Source organism: Megascapheus bottae, chromosome X (genome assembly GCF_031878675.1).
Source record: "Megascapheus bottae isolate mThoBot1 chromosome X, mThoBot2.hap1, whole genome shotgun sequence".
Taxonomy (NCBI): Eukaryota; Metazoa; Chordata; class Mammalia; order Rodentia; family Geomyidae; genus Megascapheus; species Megascapheus bottae.
In genome coordinates this window covers 52,606,200-52,630,883 of record NC_143547.1, presented here as the reverse complement: position 1 = coordinate 52,630,883, position 24,684 = coordinate 52,606,200, and positions in this window count along the sequence as shown.

Genomic DNA, 24,684 nt, shown 5'->3' with positions numbered 1-24,684 from the left:
CCTTTGCTGGAACTTCCAGACTTACAGTGCAGCCCTGCTATTCTGCAACAGGATATATTGGAGAGCTCTTGAACTTGCTGTAAATGCTATTTCATCATCTCATGAACAGTCTGTGATAACATGTCCCTACGTTACAATTTCCAGGAACCAGAGCTGTTGAACCACAGAAACTGTTACATTTTCTCTAGACACTCCCACTGTTCCTGCTGCAGACCACATGTTGGCATGCCTGGTTTCTCTGTGGTTCTTCTGTATTGCTAGTCCTCAGTCTAAAAGCAGCAGTACCATCTCCTTTGCTGAAAATTCCAGACTTTACAGCTTGGACCACTTGTACTGTAACAAGATGCCTTAGAAAACTCTTGAACATGGTGTAAATACTATGTGGTCAATTTTCTGAAATAGATTCTCAGATGGCAACCTACCTTCCCAGTCTTGGAGCAATTACCTACTACAAAATTGTTATTATACAATTAGGACCATTTTCAAAAATCTAACTGATACTTTGTACTGCTATACTGAGAGTCACAATCTATGGTGTTCTTCATAGGCTGTGCCTTGTATTGTGTCATTTATGCCACAAACTTTGGGAGGTATTCTATATTACACATTGCTTGAGGATTTGTTGTATAAAGTAGAACTTTAATCAGAAACATGTTTATCAGTATGTTATCATTTGCTATTACATGGTGTAACTTTTGATATCACATTAAGCTATGATAACTTGTGCTATTTGTCACCAGTGCCTGTAAAATGTTCATAAAAGTTTGCATTATGGAAACAAGAGCTATATAATGTGTGATTGTTGTTCTTATGTATATGTTATTTCTCATCTCTTTTGTTGTCCCTTGGTTATTCTCATATTTTTACAGTATCTTGTTATCTAGTATATTGTATATTTGTTTATTTGAAATAGGAAAGGGAAGGGGGAAACAAGATGAGGGGAGGGGCTGGGGGGAGGGAAATGGGGACAAAAACATGAGAAGGGGTATCAATGCAACTTCTGTCTGGTGAATATAACTGTAACCCTTCTATTAATTACAATTAAAAAACTCTAACCCTAAAAAAAGTTTGTATTATTGAAGAGAGAAAACTGAGTCTAAATAATGTCACTGTTATTCCAGCTCTTGACGAGGTATTGGGGGTTGCTGTTTCCATAGCTATCCTAGTGCCTAGCCAAGAAATGGGGGCTGTCCACCCATCTCTAAGGCCTAGGATGTGAGGTAAGCCATCCTTTGAATTGAAGATGCCTGGATCAATAGGTAGATACAGAAGGGGCCAGCTTTAGGGGGGATATGTAGGTTTATTGTGTTGTTTAGTTCCAGGCCTACCTTACCCCCGTTGTGCTGTTTTTAAATATAATTCTTTGCTGAGGCTTGATCTCCACCCAGTCATGTAGCAGTTGTCTTTAAAAGCTTGGTGCAAGCTTTGTTCAGGGCTGCAGGTTTTTGTAACAATTGACCACCTGCAGACCATTAGAACATCAATAAAGACTCCATAGTTGGCCTCTCAAAATGTGGCTTCCCCGTTTTCTTGCTGAATTTATATCTGATTTAATGTACAACATATACTCAGTTCTAAGGATGGTACCTGGGTTCCTTGAAGCCACACTGGATGGTCTCAGTGAGTTGGCTATCAGGGAATGTAAACCCCCACAAGGAAGGTGCCCTCTAAGACATTCCAGGGCCCTGTCGACTTTCCACCACTCTGACATCCAGCTTGTGGATGCTGGGGCATGCCATCGAAAAATCTTTTTGGAGTTACTCAAAACTTTTCTGGAAGTCTTTGCCTTGTCTTATATTCTGTCTGGTGTGTGTGTGTGTGTGTGTGTGTGTGTGTGTGTGTGTGTGTGTGTGTGTGTGTTGTGGGGTTCCATGTGTCTGGAACAGTGGAGATAATGGGAAGTAGACAAACTCAGCAACCCATCCATGACCTCTCAGCATATGAGGTTCTAGATTCTATTTGGCATTGGTAGATTGAGAGACTATCCAGCATAGGACCATGGTAGGGTGAGAGACTACCTAGCATAGGGCCAGGGTTGGAGAAGATCATTCATCTGGTGCCTAGTCTGGCTGTGGTTGGGGATGACCCCACCCGACACCTGATCTAGTTGTAGTTGTGGGAGACCACCCACCTAGCATCTCTGGCCATGGTTAGGGGGGACCATTCGCTATGGCAACTGGTCCTGCCATGGTTGGCGGGGTCTCTGGAAAGCCTACCTGGTATCTGAAAGTGCTCTCACACTGTACAATGGGGAGTTCAGCTCACTGACTGTGAATGGAAGGCCTACTCAGCAGACTCAGAGTTCTGGTATGGATGTGCTGGGAGCCCACTAGGTTCTAACTCAGTCTTTGATTTTTGTCTTGTTTCTTTTGTTTTTTTTTTAAAAAAATTGGCACCAGTTTAAAATGTGCATCCTTGTTTTCTGTGTCTTTGTTCTTCATTTGGACATTTTGGGGGGAATAAATGTTTCTGATTCCAGATAGGCCAGGTTGTAACATAGGCCTTGGTCTTGGTTCCCTGGGGTTAAATCTTGGCTTCAGTGTAAATTTATAGACATATATAAAATACTCTAGTCCTGTACCTGTTGGCCTGAGTGAGTTCAGTTTCAGGGGACCTCCACCCAGCTTTCCTCAGAAAATCAGTGGGCTTATACTTAAATCACGAAAAGGTAAATGAGTGGGTTTACCTTTAAAGGAAGGTCATAAAGTTTGGGCAATAACAAATGTCTCCAAGGATTTTTACATTGCTTTAAATAGAAAATGCAGTTAAAAGGTTTTCTAAGGATTCTTCAATTTTTAAATAAAAAAATATGGTATTTAAATGTATAAGGCTGTTTACACTGTAAAGAAGTTATCTGGCCTAGCAAAAAAAAAATCAAGAGTGGACTCTTAGATTTAAAATCTGGAAGTAAAATTGTCCTTAATGTAAAAAAAAACTAGGAGTGCCAAAATGATTGTTTAGTTACCATTCCACTTTGCCCTTATAGGTTTTCTGTAATACTTTACAGCAGGTCCAGAGAAGGACAGATAATTCTTATAAGTCTGTCAGATGTAACTTTGGCCCTTAATATGTTGCAGGTAAGATTATGCTTAAAGACTACTTTTAATGACCACCTTGTTTCTTTTAATTTGTGTAATGTGGCATTTTTGAAAGACTCATTGATCTGATAACTGCTGTTCCTAGCCAGCACAGATAGGGAAAGGTCCTTGTGAGACTGTCATTTCCAATCAAGCCAGCAGAGTACTGGAAGGAAGAGATGTTTTGTCTCAAAGTGGCAGAGTGCTAGCCTCAAGCTGCAGAACTTAGGGACAGCTCTCAGGCCCTGAGTTGAAGCCCCACGACCCACCAAAGGAGATGCCAATGGGGCATTTATCCCAGAGTGGAGATAACACTCCTGGAACAAAGCAACAGAGCATCTAGAGACACTGCTTGGAGGACAGAGATGATGCCAGATCATGGAGTCATGCGTTTGGCCCTTATAAAAAATAATCAGAGCCAGCAGATCATAGAAAAATGGTCTGTAAGCATGCCTTTCTAATGTAATTGGTCAGGAACCAGCCAGTCATTTGGAATAAAGGAAAAGGCATGTGAAACAGTGATAAAGAAATGTGCAAGAGTGGAGACCACACCTATGAGAGATGGTTACAGGCCCAAGCATTCTATATCTGCTTATGAAATCCTAGTCTTATTTTTAAAATATCTGGTTAACAACATTGTCACTGTTGTATATTACTCGGGAGCCATTGCCTAAAACTGCCCTAAACCAGTGGGACACCTGCCAGGCAAGAATATGTATTGTGTCCTTAACCAGTTTGTGTAGAAATTTGCAGGCAACCCAGCAGGAGGTGAGACAATCCATTGGACAGACTCTGGGAGATGCTACTGCTTTCTGTCCCTTCCTACCTGGAGATTCCCTTTTGGATAAAGTTCAAGAGTGGCCTGACAATCACCTGGAGGGGACTCCACATTGTTAATCCTGACCACTTCTATCCTGGTGAAATAAGACTGGCTTCCTGCCTGACTCCATACACACAGCTGATTCCTGGTGGAATGCTGCTCTGGATCTGGTAAAACGAAGACTTTTTCGGGATATATATTTGTAAGTCTTACCCCCTAGACTTGTGAAAGGCTGGTTATATTGTTATGCTAATAAGACAGATGTAGGCCAGAAAGGCCTTGCTTGTAAACTTTGGTTGAGGTACGTTAGTTAAATAGGCCCAATACAGTTCATTCACTGAGAAATAAATTATTTCATTGAACAGAGGGGAATGAAGAGAGGAAACAGTCTGTCACAGCCTTCCAGGCTCCTGGTTAGGTGATTGGGGTCTATTTGACAGTCATCCTGGTAACTAGGCAAGAAATGTCCACCTAGTTCCAAGGCCTAAAGGTGAGACAAGCCATCCTTTGAACTGCAGATGCCTGGCTCAAAGGGTAGAACCCAGAAGGCCCTCCTTTGGTAAATATGTAGATACACTATGTTTAGTCCCAAGGGAGCCCTGCCCCTTGTGCTATGTTTTCGATAATATTTTGCTGAGGCTTGGTCTCCACCCAAACATGTGGCTGTTTACTTTAAAATCTTTATGCAAGTTCTGTGCAGCGCTGCAGGTCTTTGTAACAATTAGCTTCCTGCAGTATACTAGCACTCCAATAAAAACTCCAAAATTCAACCTCTCAAAAATTTGGCTTCTCTATTGTCTCGTGGCTGGATTAATATCTGATTTAAGATACAACATTATCTTTTTAGAAAACCAAATATTTTTAAGTGAATGGGGAAAGCCAAATGCAATTATTTACTAAATATACATAACATATAATTCCTTGTAGGTATCACATAGGTTACTAACAATCTTGATACTCATATTTATACAAATATGCTGTTCTCAATTGAAAATTCCTCAGGTATTTGAGAAATGCTATGTTCTATTTTTTTGATCAGTCCTAGGGCTTGAATTCAGGGTCTGGGCACTATCCTTAAGCCTTCTCAGCTACAACACCACTTCTAGCTTTATCTGTGTATCAAGGAATCAAACCCAGGGCTTTATATATCCTAGGCAAAGAACCCTGCAACTGGGCCACACTCCTGGCCCCATATGTTTTATTTCCATACTTTAAAATCTAATATAACTAAATAGATGCAGCCAAATACACTCCTTTAGAAAAACTACCTACTCCTAGATCTATGGGAGATATAACCCTTCCTCTATTTCGGACTCTTTATGAGAGTGCTGAAGGAAGCAGCTCCCTATTTTTTAAGTATTCAGTATTTCTTGAACAACTCATTAACCTACTGATTACACAGAGAAAGTGGAGATTCTCTAATGCCAGGTAACTAACATGAATTATTGTTATCTTACAACAGAGCTCCAGTAAATAGAAATTAGGATGCACAGTGAAAGCTGTGCCTGAGGGTGATATTTGAAATCTGAGCTTGGACCTAGGGCCTAATGAGTTTCAAATAAGGGGGCTGAGGATACTAGGTCAAGGCGAAGGTGAAAGTTAGAAGGGAAAACTGGAGGGGAAGAACCAAAGACTGATATAACATCTGATAATCTAAGGTACAGATTAGTTTCTCACTGATTGAAGAATTAAAATTCAGGAAAATGTTTACAGCAGATAATCAGGTTTGTTGAAAGTAAAAGTACAGAAACATGGACTCCATGAGGAATGAAAGGTCCTAGGATCAGGAGACTCTAGTGTCCAAGTACCCTCTAGACATTGGGTCTCCTTTTCTCCCCATAAGAGCATGTTCCTGGTCTAGTTTGCAGAGGAGAAATCACGCATTGATGAAAGACTTAGGATTGGTCAACTTCTCCCACCTTACAGTACAATCACAGAAATTTCCTTATGAGTGAATCTCCTGATTCCATGCACAGGAAGAGAAAGAACTTTTTTTTTCATTTAAAATTGTTATTTTTAAATTTAATTTTATTGATGTACAGAGGGGTTGCAGTTACACATAAAAAGTAGTGAGAAAGAACATTTTGCTTGGATGGAGGCTAGGGTGACAGGTGCTGGACTACAGCCATACCACGTGCTTGAGTTTGGGACCCAGAGCTCCCATGGTGCTCAATGGGAAGAAGATGGATGCTACAGTTAGTCTCAGCCATCATTTTCTGTCCCTAAGTGCCTAGAGAGAAATGCCTAACATTGCTCCATTTTGCCCTCTCAGATGATACACCTAACTGACATTTGGGAATCAATGCAACAAACTGCTCTAGCTTCTCCCTTGCTAGTAAAGGGCAAAGTGGTGTATGGCAACTAAGATACTCCAGAATGTGTCTTGTAGTCACAGGGAACATGATCTCTGTGCTGTTCCAGTGGAACTCTGAAGTACAATTCATAGGAAGCTTCATTAGTAGCTTTATGACCTCTAGTCTAGAAGAGACATATCTGACAAGCTGATTGAGGATGCATGGTTCAAACATTACCACTATTACTATCCTAGGTAATGTTCCCAGGAAAGGCAGTAGTAAAGGCAATCAGGACCATGTGTGTTCACATGACAGCCACTTTTGGGCAGCCTATTCCATAAATTGAGACGCCTTTCAAAATAATTTGTGGATTTTAGTTTGGAATTTTCCAATCCATTAACACCCCACAACAGTCCTCTCTCAGCATAGTACAAAATCCTCTCCCCACCAAACAGGTGAAGGCATATCTCAAGTTTCTCTATTATGTAAAACTTCAGCTGCTAGAAAGTCAATCTCCCTATATTGTCATCCTAGCAATTGCTATCAACAGATTTTTGTATAGAAGAGCAGAAGAAATGATTCTGCCTATTCTTGACCTTATGCTTGATATAATTCCCAGGACTACCAGCAGGGTACGAGATTCAGCTCTCTTCTAAGAAGCTGTGTATCTCCAGACATGGAAAAATGCATCTGGGATTTCCTGGACAGAAATGCAGGGGGGTAAGTTCATATCCAGTGGTAAAATGATGTTATAATTTAAGGTTCCTTTAAAATCCCATTTTCCCCATCTTCTAGTAGGTATTGTGGCCATACCTCAATACAGAAGAAGACAAGTGCTTCTAGTTGTATACTCTGGGGGACTTAGTCCCAGTGTTTCAGAAAGCATGTCAGTAGGAAAAATCAGAGTTTCAGAAGCCACTAAAGCCCATATGAAGGCAAGAGCAGGGAGAGAAATAGTCTTTTCATAAACAGGGGAAAGGGTCCTGCTTCTAGGCATCCCTGGAAGATCCCTGCTCTATGCAGGAGTCAAGGGAAATGTCATTTGCCTCTCCTTATCTCTCACAGTCCTAATGGTGATAGACTAGAACTAAACAAAACATTTAGTAGCATGGCTCTGGCACCTGCCTCTGTCCAGGTCCCAGATTGTTACACCTTTGCTTATAGCCTCAATCTCTCTGGTACCTCCATGTTTTAAATGCCAACAGTTTGATCCTGAGTGTTTAATGATAAGGAGCCAGAAGGCAATTTAGTCCAGGAGGGCCATGGTAGGGACTATACTCTTAAGGTGCTTCTGTGATTCATGTCCTAAAATCTCCAAAAGAAAGCTTCCCTGGTGCCTGAGGTAGGACAGGGGTCCCCATAGGAGACAAAAATTCAGGCCTATCACCATATTGGTTGTTGCCATGTTTCCACCTTCCAGCTCTTCCTTCATTTCCTTACAACGTGAGATGTCTGAGGACACCTGGTATCCTAGATTTCTAAAAAGAAAAGCCACCTCCTGAGATAGAATCTGATATTAACATAGCCAGTCATATGTGGTGAACAAAAAGGTCAGGAAACCTGAAGGGGGCATAATTAGGAAAGAAGAAAATCGGTGTTGAAACACATATATCAGTCAATTATGGCTTAATTTAGCTGATGTCATTTTTCCCATTGCTCTTGGTTTCGTAGGGATGAAATAAAGTTGTCACATGCCAGAGAGTTTACTTATACTGCTCTTGGCTAAAGGTGTTCCCCAAACCAGAATGCTCAGCCATTTTTTCCCTGAGTCTCCTCCACCATTTGGCCAGGCACATACTGAACTTGAGGTAGTTTCAAATCAATCCTTGACTAGCCCCTAAGATGGTGCATATAGGGTTCTGTCAGTTTCTCCACTGATTAAGTAAAGCGTTAAAGGGAAGGAAAGTGTTTAGAGAAAATCAAGGTTATTTGAAAGCAAACACATGTACAGAATTAATTTTTTTGTTGTTTTTGTTGGTGATGTGGCTTGGATTCTAGGCCTGGGCTCTGTCCTTGAGCTCTTCAGCTCAAGGCTACTGCCCTACCCCTGGGCCTGGGTGTTGTGCCTGAGCTCTTCATCTGAAGGCTACTGCCCTAGCCCCTAGAGCTACTGTGCTACTTCCTGTTTGCCAGTGGTTAATTGGATGTAAGAGTCTCCTGGTCGTTAGTGCCTGGACTGGCTTTGAATCACGTTCCTCAGATCTCAGCCTTCTGAATAACTAGGATTACAAGCGTGAGCCACCATGCCTGGCAAGAATGAATTTTTGATTGAACAGAGGTTAAGGTGACATGCCAGTATACAGACAAGAAGGGCACACACATTTGAGATCCTGAGTCCATGGTACCCAATGGGAACAAGATAAGCATTTCTTGATATGTCACCCCCCTGCCATGTTAGAGCTGGTTAAGGCTACCATTATTTGTAGCTAACTACCTAGCCAGGGAAATTTCCCCATAATATTTTTCTACTTTTTTGCCAGCCCTGGGCCTTGAACTTAGGGTCTGCGCACTGTCCTTGGGCTTTCTCAAGGCCTAATGCTCTGCCACTTGAGCCACAGCACCAATTCGGACTTTTATCTATGTATGTGGTACCAAGGAATCAAACCCACGTCTTTGTGCATGCTAGGAAAGCACTCTACTACTAGGCCAAACTCCTGGCACTCTACTTTTATTTTTGTTACTAATTATAGTATCAATTAAATCTTTATGTAAATGCATGAATACAATTACATAAATAAAAGTGCAAGAACTACAGCACACGCTTTTACTTTTTATTTACTCTTGTTTTTTGAAAAATTTTGTTTCATAAAATTGTTTTGCAAATGATTCTGAAAGAGGACTGAAGGTGATATGCTATTACCTTAATTTACAACGAAAATTCACAATATTTGTTTACTTTTTAGCTGATATAAAGTGGACATATTACATGAAAGCAGATGCAAGGAGATAGCAAACTTAAATCATATACTAAATGCCCTTAAACCAATATAAAACCTATGGGAAAATGTATAGGCCTCGTGATACATCACCTTACTTTGTGTGCTAGTTCTTTGATTAGAATAGTTTCTAGGAATTTAACAAGTTTTCAAATCTCCCCTGAAGCATACTGTCAAAGATATGATACACAAATACTTCACATATTGCAATCAAACCATGTATGTAGGAAACCTGTCAGTGAAGAAATGAATGCAACATAGCCTGAAGCTTATGGAGAATGTTGATCCAATTACAGTGACATGCACATATCTTTATTACCTTTTTTCTTTAAATTAGCAGTAAATCTGTGGATATTTAAAAGGTAATACAGAATAACATCTGTATGGTTAGACCATCTTAGTTTTTCTTTTTAAAATGATAGTTTTAACCTTGAGCTGAAGAGCTCAGGGAAAACACGCAAGCCCAGAGTTCAAGCCCCATGACCAACAAAAAAAAAGTTTTTAATGCTGTATCAGTACATTTATTCTCTGATACCCACAAAACACACTGCTATCAAAAATTTAAGAAAAAAATTAAAATGCACTACAAATACACAAATAACAAGTAATGCATCTGGTTTACTGCAGTGTTTAAGCTGGATACATTATTCATTATCTGACCACATTAGCCTCCTTTCTTAGAAACTTAAGAAATTTTGGAGAAGTAATTTACTAGCTAATTCTTCCTCTGTGACACAGGCTAGCGAATTACTAGAGCACTTAATTCTTAAAGTAGTTAAGATATCTCTTTGTTGCTGATATATATTTAACCAAGAAAGTACCAGCTTAAGGGCCGAGAGTTTGGCCTAGTGGTTTAAGTGCTTGCCTAGCATGCATGAAGACCTGGGTTCGATTCCTCGGTACCACATACATAAAAAAAAAAAAGCCGGAAGTGGTGCTGAGGCTCAAGTGGTAGAGCTCTAGCCTTGAGAAAATCTAAGCACAGTGCTCAGGCCCTGAGCTCAAGCCCAGGACTGGCAAAAAAAAAGAAAGTACCAGCTTAACAGATAAGGTTCCTTACTTAGTTTCAGATAGAAAGAAAACTATCTTGGTGAGCTTACATGTAAGAAACAATCTGGAAAACATGTTGGAAAGTCCACCAGTGGTTATTATCCTAATTTTTGCTAGAGGAAGTGCTAACCCACACCTACACATCTATTAGTTTATTTAATATCTGTCACTCCTTACAGCCTGTTTCACTGAAAAATTCTGCTACTTAAATTGACGAAGAGAAATGTGTACTGCCTTTAAGGAAATAGCTGCAACTAGAAATTTTTCTTCTTTTGGTTTTACATTTGAATATCTCCTTTACATTATAATATCATGTCTCTCTGTCTCTCTGTATCTTCCTCTCCCCCACTCTGTGTGTGTGTGTGTGTGTGTGTGTGTGTGTGTGTGTACCCATCTTGGAGTATGAACTCAGTGCCTGGGCACTGTTCCTGGCACTGAGCCATAGCTCCATGTCTTGCCTTTTTTGCCGGTCCTGGGCCTTTTACTCAGGGCCTGAGTACTATCCTTGGGCTTTCTCAAGGCTAGAGCTCTACCATTTGAGCCGCAGCACCATTCCGGCCTTTTCTATATATGTGGTACCGAGGAATCGAACCCAGGTCTTTGTGCATGCTAGGCAAGCACTCTACCACTAGGCTATCCTCCGGGTCCCCATGTGTTGCTTTTTGATTGTTAGAGATAAGAGTCTTGTAGACATTCCTATCCAGACTGACCTTGAATCACAGTCCTCAGATCTCAGCCCTCTGCATAGCTAGGATTACAGGAATGAAGAGACTGGCAGCCCATTGCTTATTTTTTATGTATATTGAAATTTATGTATATTGAATATATATTTTTAAGTATATTGAAATTGGCATTCCCAGATTATACAGTAGGTAGAGACACATAAGAGAGATAGTTTTCCTTTTAAAGAACTGTGACAATTTTCATGAAGCAAATAATTAAAATATTTTATTTAATGTTTAAACATGATTTATGCTTCAATTCCAAAAAAGTCATCATTATTCTAAAATGAGTATCAACAGGACATAAAACATGAAACTCGCTAGAAAGTGTCATTAAGTGCAAGATATTTAAGATATTTAGAATCACATATCTTATGTGATTCTAAACACTTGGGATACATAAGAATATCAAATGCACCCAGGTGCTGATGGCTCACATTTGTAACCCTATCTAATTAGGAGGCTGAGATCAGGATTGTAGGAAAGCCAGTACAGACAGGTGAATCCAAGATACTCTTACCTGCAATTAATCTGCAAATCTGGAACTAGAGATATGGCTCATATGGTAGACCACCAGCCAGGAATGAAAAAAGTTCAGAGAGAGGTCATAGGTACAGGTTCCAGTACAGGTATACACACAAACAAAAAGTAATAGCTGCAGTTGACTAGGTGACTCATTAAACAAAATATCTTTCAAAATTATGTATTTATGGGTATCTAATTTCCCACGTACTTTGCTTACCTGCTTGCTTGTGGTACTCTACAATTTGAATCACTCCTTGGAATCATGTCAGGTTTAGTTTGATGGTTAATTGGAAAAAAATTCTCATTTACTTTTTTGTGCATGGGTTGGCTTTGAACAAAGATTCTTCTGGTGTCAGCCTCCTGAGTAGTCTGGCTTTCAACATATTAAATGAGGGTCCTCAGAGTAGGACATGCAATCAATTTTACATAGTTATAGAGTTAGAGGTTAAGCACATCCAGAAACTCCCTCAAAATCTTACTCAGAAGTAATTTGGCAAATATCTGGGTATCACATGGCTCAGAGAAGCTAACTACCCTCGTCACATCCTAAAAAAGAATCTTCTTCTTCTCCTAAGAGTATTCTATCTCTTGTCAAGTTGTTCAATAAATTTAAACCTTAGGTATCACTGATATCTACACATTATTATTCAGGAATGTTTCTGAATGATAAAAACATTTTCCCTTTCTTGCTCTTATCTACCCATAATGAAATTGGCTTAAATTCCTGCTTGTTTTAAATAGTTTGATACCCATTTCAAACCATCTAGTTTATAGAAATCTACCTGTCATAAGTAAATTTGGGTAAGAAAATAAAAGTAAGCTCTAAAAATGTAAATATAAGGGATTTGCAGCTAAAAGAATTCGGTAAACTTTTGTCATGTTATGTTTTTACTATTGAAAAGTTTTAGACTGTTTTGCTTGGATTTCTTTCAAATAATACTCATATTTTAAATTTCATCTCATTAGATACGGTAAGAAAAGTCTCATAACAGACTATTAGAAACTAGGTTTAATGTAATTTTAATAAATAAGACTCATTCAATTAACTTCTTGTGACAGAAGGCAACTCCAATATATATCATTATGTACTGAGTCTCTATTAATAACTGGAGAGGAAATATATGTATACTTTCTGGTATTTGTCCTCACAAATCTTCCACTTGGGATCCTGCTTGTGGTGGTTTATGCCTGTAATTCTAGCCACAAAGGAAACAGATTCAGAGGAACATGGTTCAAAGCCAGCCTTAGCAGCAAACTCCAGAGGACTTCATCTCCAATTAACCAGCAAAAATAAATAAATAAACAAACAAACATATAGGGCTGAAAGTGGCTCAAGTGACAAAGTGCATGCTGAGTAAGCAAAATCAATCAAATGAAAGGCTTTGAATTCAAACCCTAGTACAAGAAAAAAAATTCCATTTGGCTTAAGGAAGAAAGCTGTCTTGACTGGACTTTGATAAATTATGTTCTATGAGAAAGATATATATCTGGTTAGTAGCTTCCACTCATTATTGTGAAATCTTTAATTATATGTGTTAGTTCCTTTAACACTTTATTGAAAGCCAGGATGGGTTGCTCACCCCTGTATTCCTAGCTATTCAGAAAGCTGAGATCTGAGGATCACAGTTCAAAGCCAGCCTGGGCAATACAAAGCCAAAAACCTGAGAGACTCTTATCTCCAATTAATCACTAGAAAATGGAAAATGGCACTATGGATCAAGGGTAGGGTGGTATCCTTGGGCTGAAGAGCTCAGAGACAGCACCCAGACCCCATGACCCCCCCAAAAAAACTTTATTGAGTATCATATTCACAACTTTAGGTATTAGACCAATCAACCCCAAGGTTCAAAGGCAAGGAAAAAGTTTGTCTAATGTAGCTCATATGTTAGATATTGACTCCATGATGATATTAATCTATATAGAGGTGTTTTTGGTGTGTGTGTGTGTGTGTGTGTGTGTGTGTGTGTGTGTGTTTCATTTTGTTCTGTAGTATCATTCTTTCTAATTGACTAGTGACAAGGTGAGTTTTCTTTCTATTTTGTTACATTCAACATGGCTATTTCAATATTAGGAATGGCATACATGGATTGTGGTTCTTACATTATAGACATTGGGAGTCACACATTTTAATAGGCCTCTTATAAAACCGTTGTAGGACATGACAGATATGACTGATTAATTTTAATCATTCCCTAAATTAAACTCTATTTGAATTGATTACTTGCCATCCATGACAAATAACAGATGTATGTGCACTTTTTTGTGAGCAACTGGTACATTAAAGGGTACACCAGAGAGATCTGACCTGGGAATATTTATTTTTTGGTCCAAACAAAGCAGTCATATAAATAACTTAGTAAGAGATGGATGGTGGTGAAAGCTGAGGAAAGCCCCTCGTAATAAAATAGTTTCTGCATGTGGAGATAAGACAAATGAGAAATGTCTGCCTATATAATAACTATACTTTACTAAAGAGGTTATCAGAAGAAATTACATATTCTACAGTTTTCTTCTGCTTTTAGTGGAGTACACTGTCCTTGCCATTTTCTTGATTTTTCTTTGTGTGTATGCACACACATACATATACACATACATTTATATGTTCCTGAGTAACAAAAACATGAGCAAGCAAAAGATAAAATATAGAACTGAGAATCTATAGTACTGTGCCTCGAAATCATCCAGTTATTGGAACATTATTGAGTCTAAACATATGGGGTTTTGAGATATGCTTTCAAGATTACAGCATTACTTCCATCAATTTTCAGGGAAGTTAGTCACTGACAGCATTCAGCTGTATTTCTTTCTAGTCATCTCCAAGGAAGGTCCCAGTCAGGTACAAGGAAGCAGCACTGAGCACTTTGGGTTGGGTTTTTGAATAAGGAATTACTCAAGGGGTTATAAATTATGACACTGTTTATGCAGGTGATCTAAGACTGTAGACAATGTTTAATTGATATTTTATATAAGAAATTGTACAAATAAGTTACAATTCCTTAAGTCAGGTTATCAGTAAAATGCTTCTTGATCATTGTCACATCTTCTGTCACTTTCCCTTAATTCCTCTTTCCCATTTTATCCTGAAGTTATGTTCTTCCATTTTTTACATAGTGTACACTGAATATAATGACTGCACTTGTTCACCCTTCCTCCCATTGAAATAAGTGTTTTATCTTTTTTATTCTAAAATAACACATCAAGTAGTATTGGGCAGGGATAGGATCTTTTGAAGCCTTCTCCAGGAAAGATTTGCTAGTTAAAATCCAATGAATTTTGGTTAATACTCCAAATAAATAAAAGATCCTTCTTACATATTTCCTTGTGCTCTCTGCATATGAACTTAAAGATGATTTCAAGTGTGGGTTTTCTTAGATTCTTCATTGTAATGTTGCCACATCCAATTTTATTCCCTCTTACATTTTATAATCTCAAAAAGCAAGTTTTCCATTTTCTTGCATAGAGTTAATACTTCTGTCTATATCTTTTTTTGCCAGTCCTAGACCTTGAACTCAGGGCCTAAGCACTGTCCTTGGACTTTCTCAAGGCTAAAGCTCTACTACTTGAGCCACAGCACCACTTCTGGCTTTTTCCTATGTATATGGTACCGAGGAATCAAACCCAGGTCTTCATGCATGCTGGGCAGCAGTTTACCACTAGGCCAAACTTCCAGCCCTTCTGTCTATATCTTTGACCATCCATCATCCTAGATTCCTGGAATTTCTCCATAAAACAAATTCAAGGGATTGGATGAGTAACTCAGGGCTCAGGTAATAGGGTACATATCTGAGTGACAAACATTAGATGCTGAGTTCAAGTTACAGTGAGAAAAAATAAAACAAGTCCAATCTCTTAGTATCTTAGTTACCTGTTTTCAGTTTACTTTATAACCTTATATCCTAGTCAGCTGTCTAGTACTGCCATAAGTGCCTCAGACAAATCAATTTATAAAGCCTTTTTATTTTACTTCATAATTTTAGAGGCCTCAGTCTATTTTCAATTTGTTCATTTATCTCGAGGCCTTTGATAAGCCAAGTTCAGCAAAGTTCAATCCACAGTTAGAAATCTTAAAAAGGCAGGGAGATGGGAGAGGGAGAGGGAGAGGGAGAGAGAGAGAGAAAAAGAGAGAGAAACACACACAGAGAGAGACAGAGAGAGAGAGAGACAGAGAGAGAGAGACAGAGAGAGACAGAGACAGAGACAGAGAGACACACAGAGAGAGAAAGACAGACAGACAGAGACAGAGAGAGACATAGAAAGAGACAGAGAGACAGAGAGAAACCATTTACAATCCTCTTTAAGAGCAACTCCCAGTGACTACTAGGACCGCAGTGAAATTTCCCCTCACTTTCCAATATTTCCACAGGCAGAGGATCAAGATTTTAATATGTTAGCCTTCAGTAAACATTCTGGATGAAAAGTATAGCATGTTATGTTTGCTCTTGAAAGTACACATGTCCATCTCAAGATGCAAATTTTATTTAATCCACCTCTGAAAGTTCTCCTAGTTTTAGTAGCTGCATTATAATTTGCAAGTCCCAAATCAGATGTCTTCTCCAAGACCTAGCCAAAATCTTATTTATGAACACTTACACACTTTGAAAATGAAGCTTTTTATATCTCCAACCAAGTCTAGTGATATTTGCCAGTAATCCTAGATATTTGGTTGATGGAAGGAGGATTGTAAGTTTAAGGCTAGATAAGACAAAGTTATCAAGACCCTATATCAAAAACAAGTACAAACAAAAGTCTAGGGACATTGTTTAACAGATAGCATTTTTAGTAGAATGTACAGGATCTTAGGTTCAGGACTCAGGCTGGGTGCCAGTGGCTCAAGTATATAATCCTAGCTACTCAGGAGAAGCTGAGATCTGAGGATTGTAATTTGTTTTTTTTTCTAGTCCTGGGCTTAGGCTCAGGGCTTGAGCACTGTCCCTGGATTTTCTCAAGGCTAGGGCTCTACCACCCAAGTCACAGCACCACTTCTGGCTTTTTGCTACGTATGTGGTACCGAGGAATCGAACCCGGGTCTTCATGCATGCTAGGCAAGCACTCTACCACTAGGCCAAACTCCCGGCCCCCTGAGGATTGTAATTTAAAGCCAGCCCAGGCTAGAAAGTCTGTGAGATTCTTCAGTGAGTTTTCAAAAAGCTGGAAGTGGTGCTATGGCTCAAGTTGTAGAGTGCTAGCCTTGGGAAAGTTCAAAGACAGTTCCCAGGCCCTGAATTCAAGCTCCCAGGACTGTTCTAAAAGTTTTAGCAACTTCACCCTTATGGTTTTGCAGGCTTAAGCCCATGGGGCACTCTATTCAGCCAGGAATGTTTGCTGCCTAGAATCTCCTTCTGAAGTATATCCTGCTCTTGGTATCTCCATTTTTAATTTTTTTTCCCATTACAACATTGGCTTCACTTTCACAACTCCACATATTTTCCTGTGTTGTGCTGCTTGCATAACCTCTGATCTTGTCACACATTGCATGAACTCGCAGACTATCCTTTCAAAACACAAATGAACTGGAAACCACTGTGACCCTTAAATTCCTTCATGCTATGTGCTTGCATTAACACCAACACATGAGAGATGCCAAGATCTGTTGTCAACACAGCCAATACCTATGTCCATTGCTTTCATCAGTATCTCTGTCTGGATGGATGTTTTGATTGCTTGACACAGAAGAAATCCCTAGGCAGTTTTGAGTGTGTACACACACAAACACACACACACACACACACACACACACACACACACACATACACACACATATACATATCCAGGACACCCCAGAATTTCAGGCCGAGGATCGCAGTTAGAAGCTAACCTGGGCAGGAAAGTCCTGAAATTCTTTTTTCCAAATAACCACTATAAAATTTGAAGTGAAGCAGTGGTGCAAATGGTAGAGTGCTAGCTAGCTTTAAGGAATATTGCTCAATGACAGTGTCCCCATGCCCTCAGTTCAAGCCACAGGACCAGCACACACACACACACACACACACACACACACACACACACATGCACGCACACACATAATGTCCCTTTTCTTGCTAGGGTGCATCTTTGAAATCTTTCTGCTCCTATGCTCACTGAAAATCAAAAGCAGGCTGTGTACTGCCTGCAAAATTCCTCCATCGAGTAAACTAGCCTGTCCTTTCAACTCAGCTCCTACTCCTTAGTGGCTCATCTTATACCTCATAATTTGTATTTTCATTAATTAATACATGTCAATATGATTGCACTAAATATAATTTATATATGGTTATGAATCCCAGATCTCAATTTTCACTCCAGAACTTTTGTCTATCCTTCATATTTAATAAGAATTACTTTAGTAAAATAAATAAGTCAAGGAATATCATTTTATAAGTGTTTACAGATTTTTAGAAACAACCTAAGGATTGCAGCATCTTATAATAAAATAATGCCAGGATTTGGAGCAAAAAAATAGATTGTTGACTTCCACATCGAGTTCTGTCTGTGTTGGTTGAAGAAATTGTATTAAATCTATAATTAAATTATCCTGTTCCAAAATGGTATATATAATATAATCCACCTCACATTTTTTATGAAAACAAAATGTTAATTTATTTAAAGGCTCTCTATAAAGTGATAAGTTCTATGTAAATGTTGCCTATTATCCTTGTCAATTTGCAGTTTCCTCCAATTTAGCCATAAAGAAGCCTATTGCATTTTAGAATATTTGACATGGAGAAATTTTTTTAAGCCTGTCCATGTTTATGCCTGTAATTATTCATGTATAGGACTAATTGTACCACAAGTGGTTAACAGCATCTGCTAGGAGATTTGAGGGCAAAATTGCCCACTTGTACCTTGTTTTGAAGGTGCAATTAGCTGCTTACAAAACTAATTGAGGGCATGAAAAGAGAGAAAAATCGTTCTCAGTTAAGGCCCCAAAGCCTTCACTCTAATCTTCTTTGCAATAGAGAATGGAGCTGCAAATGGTCCCTCTTCATGATCCCACAGATTACTTTGAAAGATTACATGATTGACACACCAGCTGCAGAGCCCCAAAGACAATAAATGTCTTTAAGGAAACTTCAACTTCAGTGTACAGAAGTTTCAAGTCACCAGTTATATGTAATGTAGTACCTGACCTCATACTGCCTTCCTTGGCTCCCTTAAAAAGCATTCTCTAATAAAATACAAATGGAAATAAAACTAACATCGAAAAAAGTTTGAATATGAGGCTGACTACCTCTTAGCTGGATAATCTTTGCCAGGTCTCTTAATCTCATAACGACGAAATTTGTCCTATTTAAAATGCAATAATAAAACCAAACTTGCTGACTTGTTGTAACATTAGATAAGAGCACTTTTATTTAAACAAACACCAGTGTGTGAATAGGTTCATATATTTACACAAAACTTTACAAACTAATTTTTTATTTTAATTTTATTTATAACCACCAAACAGTTCTCTTCTTGACATCCACCAGGAGTGGCTCATTTTATTCTCAGAATCCCAACTATGAAAGCACATTAGTTATTGGTCTAAAAGTAATGACAATGTAGCATTAATTCAATATTATCCAGCATCTCACAATATCTATTCCGTAGGCTATCATTCTAATACTTTTGTCTATCATGAATTCAGTAGAAAGCAGACTTCAAAACCCTTACCCAAGGACACATGCATCTAGCACATGCTTTGAGAGATTTTAACACTAGAAGATACATAGCAGTTACAATCCTGGTGCTGAGTTGAATGAAATTAAAACCTAAATATTATTGGATATTGAGAAATACACTGGTAAAATGTATCAATTAAGACTGAATGTATATAACTTAACTAAGTTTTAAAGCTACTTTATAAAATAAAAATATTTATACACATTGATCTCTTTCCTCTTTATAATAACAGGAAAATCTTTGCCTAAATCCATACCTCTTTCTTTTGGTAGTTAGGTAATCTCCTTATTATGAGTAAGAACTTCCTCTTCCATATGAAACCTATGAGTCAAAATACTCTACTTAGTCCTTATAAATGTACCCAGGTCTGGCCAAGGTATAGGCACGTTGTGTTGGTTAAATGATTGAACAGAATATAAACTAATAGCTCATAAGTATCTTACCTATTTGGGTAAGTTTTTAAAAAATCAAGTTTTAGGCCACCTTGGGTAGAAAAGTTGAGTGGATTTAATTTTTTAGCACAGCTTTATTTTATTGATATTGGATATTAATACAATGACAATCATTTCAGTTCAGCATTTTCCTAACAATGTTTTATTTTTTCTAGTTGTCTTTTTTCCATATATTTTTATTATAATTAATAGAAGGGTTATATTGTATTCACCAAATAGAAAGTACATTACTCCACAAACATTGATACCCTTTCTCATGTCTTGGTTCCCATTTACCTCCCCCCACCCCACATCTTGTTTTCCCCCCTTCCCTGATTTCAAATAATCAAATATGTATATATACAATATATCAGATAACAAGGTGAAATACTGTAACTATAAGTTAACCAAGGGACAGCAAAAGAGATGAGAGATAACATAGTACATTAAGGACAACGATCACTCATTGTATGGCTTTTGTTTCTGTATCCTGGAGGACCTTTCATTTAGCCTCATACTATATGGCCTTATGTATCTAGATTTTGTTCTATTGTAATTCTCTGCTAGGAGAGCCCAAAGTTTCTAGGGATTATGACAAACGAGGGAAACCATTGGGCCTATGTTCCTTTTAGTGGCTTACTTCACTTAATATGATTTTTTCTCAGTCTTTATATTTCCTTACAAATGGGGCAATGTCATTCTTTCTTACAACAGCATAAATACCACATCTTGTTGATCCACTCATCAACTGAGGGGCATCTGGGTTGGTTCCATATCTTTGCCATGGTAAATAGTGCTACAATGAACATCGTTGTCCTAGTAGCTTTAGTATGTCCTTGTTTCTGGACGATTGGGTAAATGCCAAGTAGTGGAATTTCTGGGCCATAGGGGAGGTCTATGATTAGTCTTTTGAGGAACTGCCATACTGCTTTCCATAGTGGTTGAATGGAGTTTGCTTTTAACTAGCAATTATTAGGATTAGAGGCTTACCTTTATTGGTACAACAGCTGCAAAGCAAGTATGAGGTCTTCAGTTCAAATTTCATCACCACCCTCAGAAATACCCTATTAAGATATTACATACTATAAACCACTGTGAACTAAATGTTACATGGTACATGAATTTTTGTTATGTAAGCTTTTTGTGTGAAACCTGTATTTCTAGAAAAGGAAACAATTTTGTTTTCTTGGTCTATATCTAGGCTCTTAAATGTTCCTCTAACTATTGAGACTATCTTTTATAGCAAATCAGATTCCTAACTTGGCAGTCATAAAAAACTAATCTAAGTTGATACATATAGAAAAATATTACAACTTATAAAGCCCTGTGGATACTAATAAAAATAATGATGAAAAATCTCATTGACTAATGTGATATAAAATGCAGTTAATGAATCACCACACTTAAATTTCACTGAATCAAAGTCTAACAGTATTTCCATCTCAACTGAAAAGAACTACAAGATACCTAGATAATAAGTACCGTAGGCAAATTTCTATCAAAAAAAGAAAGAGGAATCATACATTTGGTATGGAGGGGAACTTTCAGGATGGCTCTACATGTCCAGTTTTGGATTTTACAGGTAATTGTTTATAAGAGATTTGTCTATCTGAGCTGAACTCAGCCACCTAAGTAGCTAGACTTAACAGGGTGATACATCAGGACCTGGCTGGTGTATTCTTTCATTAGAAATCTAATAGTCTAAATGAGATGGATGGATATAGAGATAAACAGAAGATGTAGCACTATACTGGAACATTGTCTGGCATGTCTGCCTAAAACTTATCTGAAATTCTGTAACTTTTCCTGATTTGATCATTTTTATTGAGCAAAGGCAAGATTTACAGTTAGATGTTAATTTATAGAAGATTGATAATTTGCCATTATTTTTCTCAGGCAAAAGTGGAAATCATTTCTGTCTCATAGTTTAAAACTTCTGAAAACCTTATATGTTCCTCAGGAGTACCATAATCAATTTTGTATCTTTTTATCTAACATTTGTATGTATTTCTTTTCCACTGACCTACACACATATATGCATACATATATATTTTATATAGTCATGCATAATTATAATCTATATACTCATATATGGTCAGGCATACTAGTATATTGAAATAACTTGAATGGGGAAGTTATAACATTGATAATAAACATGTGGCTGGATTTCAACAACTACAAATATAGTTACTCTTAAAACTGTATCATGAGAACCTGTAAGATCAGTAGCATTTGCCCTTGGGTCTCTGGTGGCCTTCAATATCTGGCGATTCTGGCTTAATGTGAAATTTTGGATGGAGAAGTTATTTATAATGAACCCGTGGAAGTGGTATTTACTGTTATTAATCCATCTAGTCCAATGGTCCTAAATTACAATATTCTGTACTGAATCAAGTCTTGGTTTCCAATGCTATTCAACCAAGCCTTGTTCTGGTAAAAAAAATCAGGATAATGAGACATTAACTGAACACTATTTTTTATTCTACTTCTATACTATTCAGAAATTGTAAACAGAAAGAAATTCAAGTACTTTAAAACAAAAGGAAATAAAAAATTCTCATGACATATTGCTAAAATAAATGAATAGAATTCTATGGCGACAGGTCCATGTGACACTTGAAACTACGAAGCTTATCCACTCTTATTTGGAGCTACTTCAGAAAATAAAGCAAAACTTCAGAAAAGTTAGTATGCTAGAATTATCTTTCTCTGTGGTTGAATTGTGAGTTACTTTACCGAGATTGTTTGTTTTGTTTGTGAGAAGTTTGGAGGTATTTAGAAAGCTGTATTTATGACATGAGAAAGTTTTGTATTGGATATTGTGAAACACATGAGATTTGGTTAAGAAGTTGCTTAGAAAATAGGGATGCCTTGCAGAGTAGCCTGTTAGGACACATGAAATGGGACATAGGAAGAAACAGGAAATTTCCTAAGTATGAAAAATCATCCTGTAAAACAAATTGTGCCATACTACTTAAGATTCAAATTAGTAAAGCAAGAAAAACTAAGGAGGCTCTGAATTGACTGGGAACCTGCTCCATCCATAAGTTGCATAGCTGTTTAGGATCAACAGTGGCTCCTGGTCCGCAATGAAGAGAAGCTTCTAATTTGTATATAAGCCTGATTTTGATAACATACTCTGATTCCACATATAATACCAATATATAATATGAGAACAGATAGAATATTCTAGCATAACCCAATAATATTGTTACTGACTGGCAAGGATACTAAAGAGACAGTTCTAAAGAGATGAATTAAAATTGTTCATGTACATGAAAAAAAGTTAGAACACCTTTATCCATCAGGGAAATACATATCAAAACTACATTGATATTGCTTTTCACCCCAGTAGGAATGGCTATCGTGATTTAAAAAAAAGTCATAAAAATTGGCAAAGATATAAAGGAAGAAGAACTTTACATTATTGGTAGGAATAATAAATTACTACAGTCACTATGAAAGTCAGTATATTGTTATGACAGATGACTTTATATTACTTATTGTTCAGTTTAAATTTATTATATACAAGTAATATTTGTTTCTTTTCTTAAAATAAATAGCTATGCAATTTACTGTCTAGTTTAGCTGAGAATATTTATTCCTGTTGACTTTGATTTCCTAATTTACATATTGAGAAAAATATTATAATACAAACTGTTCTGCCATATATTTGAACAAGAGCAAATCTTTCTCACTTAGAATTAATCACCTAACCAACAGCTGAACTGAAGAGGATCTATTAGCCATTAACAGTTATATATAAGTCTACATATACAATGAAAAATGCGTCAACTTCCTTTTCCCCCTTTACTTACAATTACTCCCTTATACAGCTTCCATAAAAACAGGACGTGATTGTTTATTTTTCAGGTTTATGGTTTAAATACTAAAAGCCAGTAAATTTTCATCAAGTATTTTCCAGCTATAACTGAGAGCACAAGTGTTTGTTTGATCTGTGGTAATTCAAAATCTGTAAGTTCAAATACCTGTGACTCAGAAGTTTCAGAAAGAGTTACAATCATGTAATTAAAAAAAATCTACTCAGGTCCTGAGTTCAAACCCCAGGACTGGCAAGAAAAAACAATCTAGCATATATGCACATGCTGTTTGAACATGTGAATAAGGCTGAAACCAGTACAAAGAATGTAAAATGTGTGTGTGTGTGTGTGTATCATTATGTGTGTGCACATGTGTATATGTATATATATATTCATAGATACATATTTTATTACTTTAAGCAGATAGGAGTGTTATTCAGGTTCTTTCTGCATAGCAATAACATGACCTTCTTACCTCTATACCAATTCTATTTGTCAAGAACTTATGCCTGATATATACTTGTAGCTTCTCAGAAGATTGAAATCCAAATGACTGAGTTTCAAAGCCAAGCAGGAAAGAAAAGTCCTAGCATTAAGTAGGACTAGAAGCCTGGTTCAAGTTGTAGAAACTGAGTAACAAGGCAATCATGCTTGAGGCCCCAATTCCAAACTCAGCACTGCCAATAAAAAATTACTTCCTAATGTGCCACACAAGTCAAGAATTGAGTTTCATAATTTCTAATTAACTTGACATGGTTCACAAAGATGAAATGTATTGATTGCTCTAGATTTACATCATAATTTGCATCCTTAGAGTTTATATTCAGATGTGTTTGCTTAAGTATGTTATATGTGGAGGTAAAATGAGTTAAGTTTTGACAATTCATTTGAGAACTAGAGGCCAGCATCCATTTTCAACACAGATGGAAATAAAGTCAACAACATAAGCCATAAATATCTGATTATATTTACTAGCTTACAGAAACATGTGTTGTGATTTACAAAACAAAGTGAAAATTAGTTTCATTGTTTCAAACTTGCATATTGTTTTGCATAGCATAAGGATGCTAGTAAAACTGTCAAATTTATTACTTTGTATGGAGTGGCTGATAATGCAGTGGGCTTATTATGGACCCAGAATGAACACTCATTTTTGGTTTACCAAAATGAGCTCTCAATTCTATCTGATTGTATTTTCAGTTCTGACAGCAAAATATTAGTTTCCCTTATAAGCTATTTTTAATGTATAGTGTGTTGATTAGCCACACTATCTTTATAAGGGATGCTTCTGCCAATGCATTTACTATTTGTTTTCCTTTGTCTCTCTGTGTCAACCACACATTAAAATCCTAGAATTACAGTGTTTA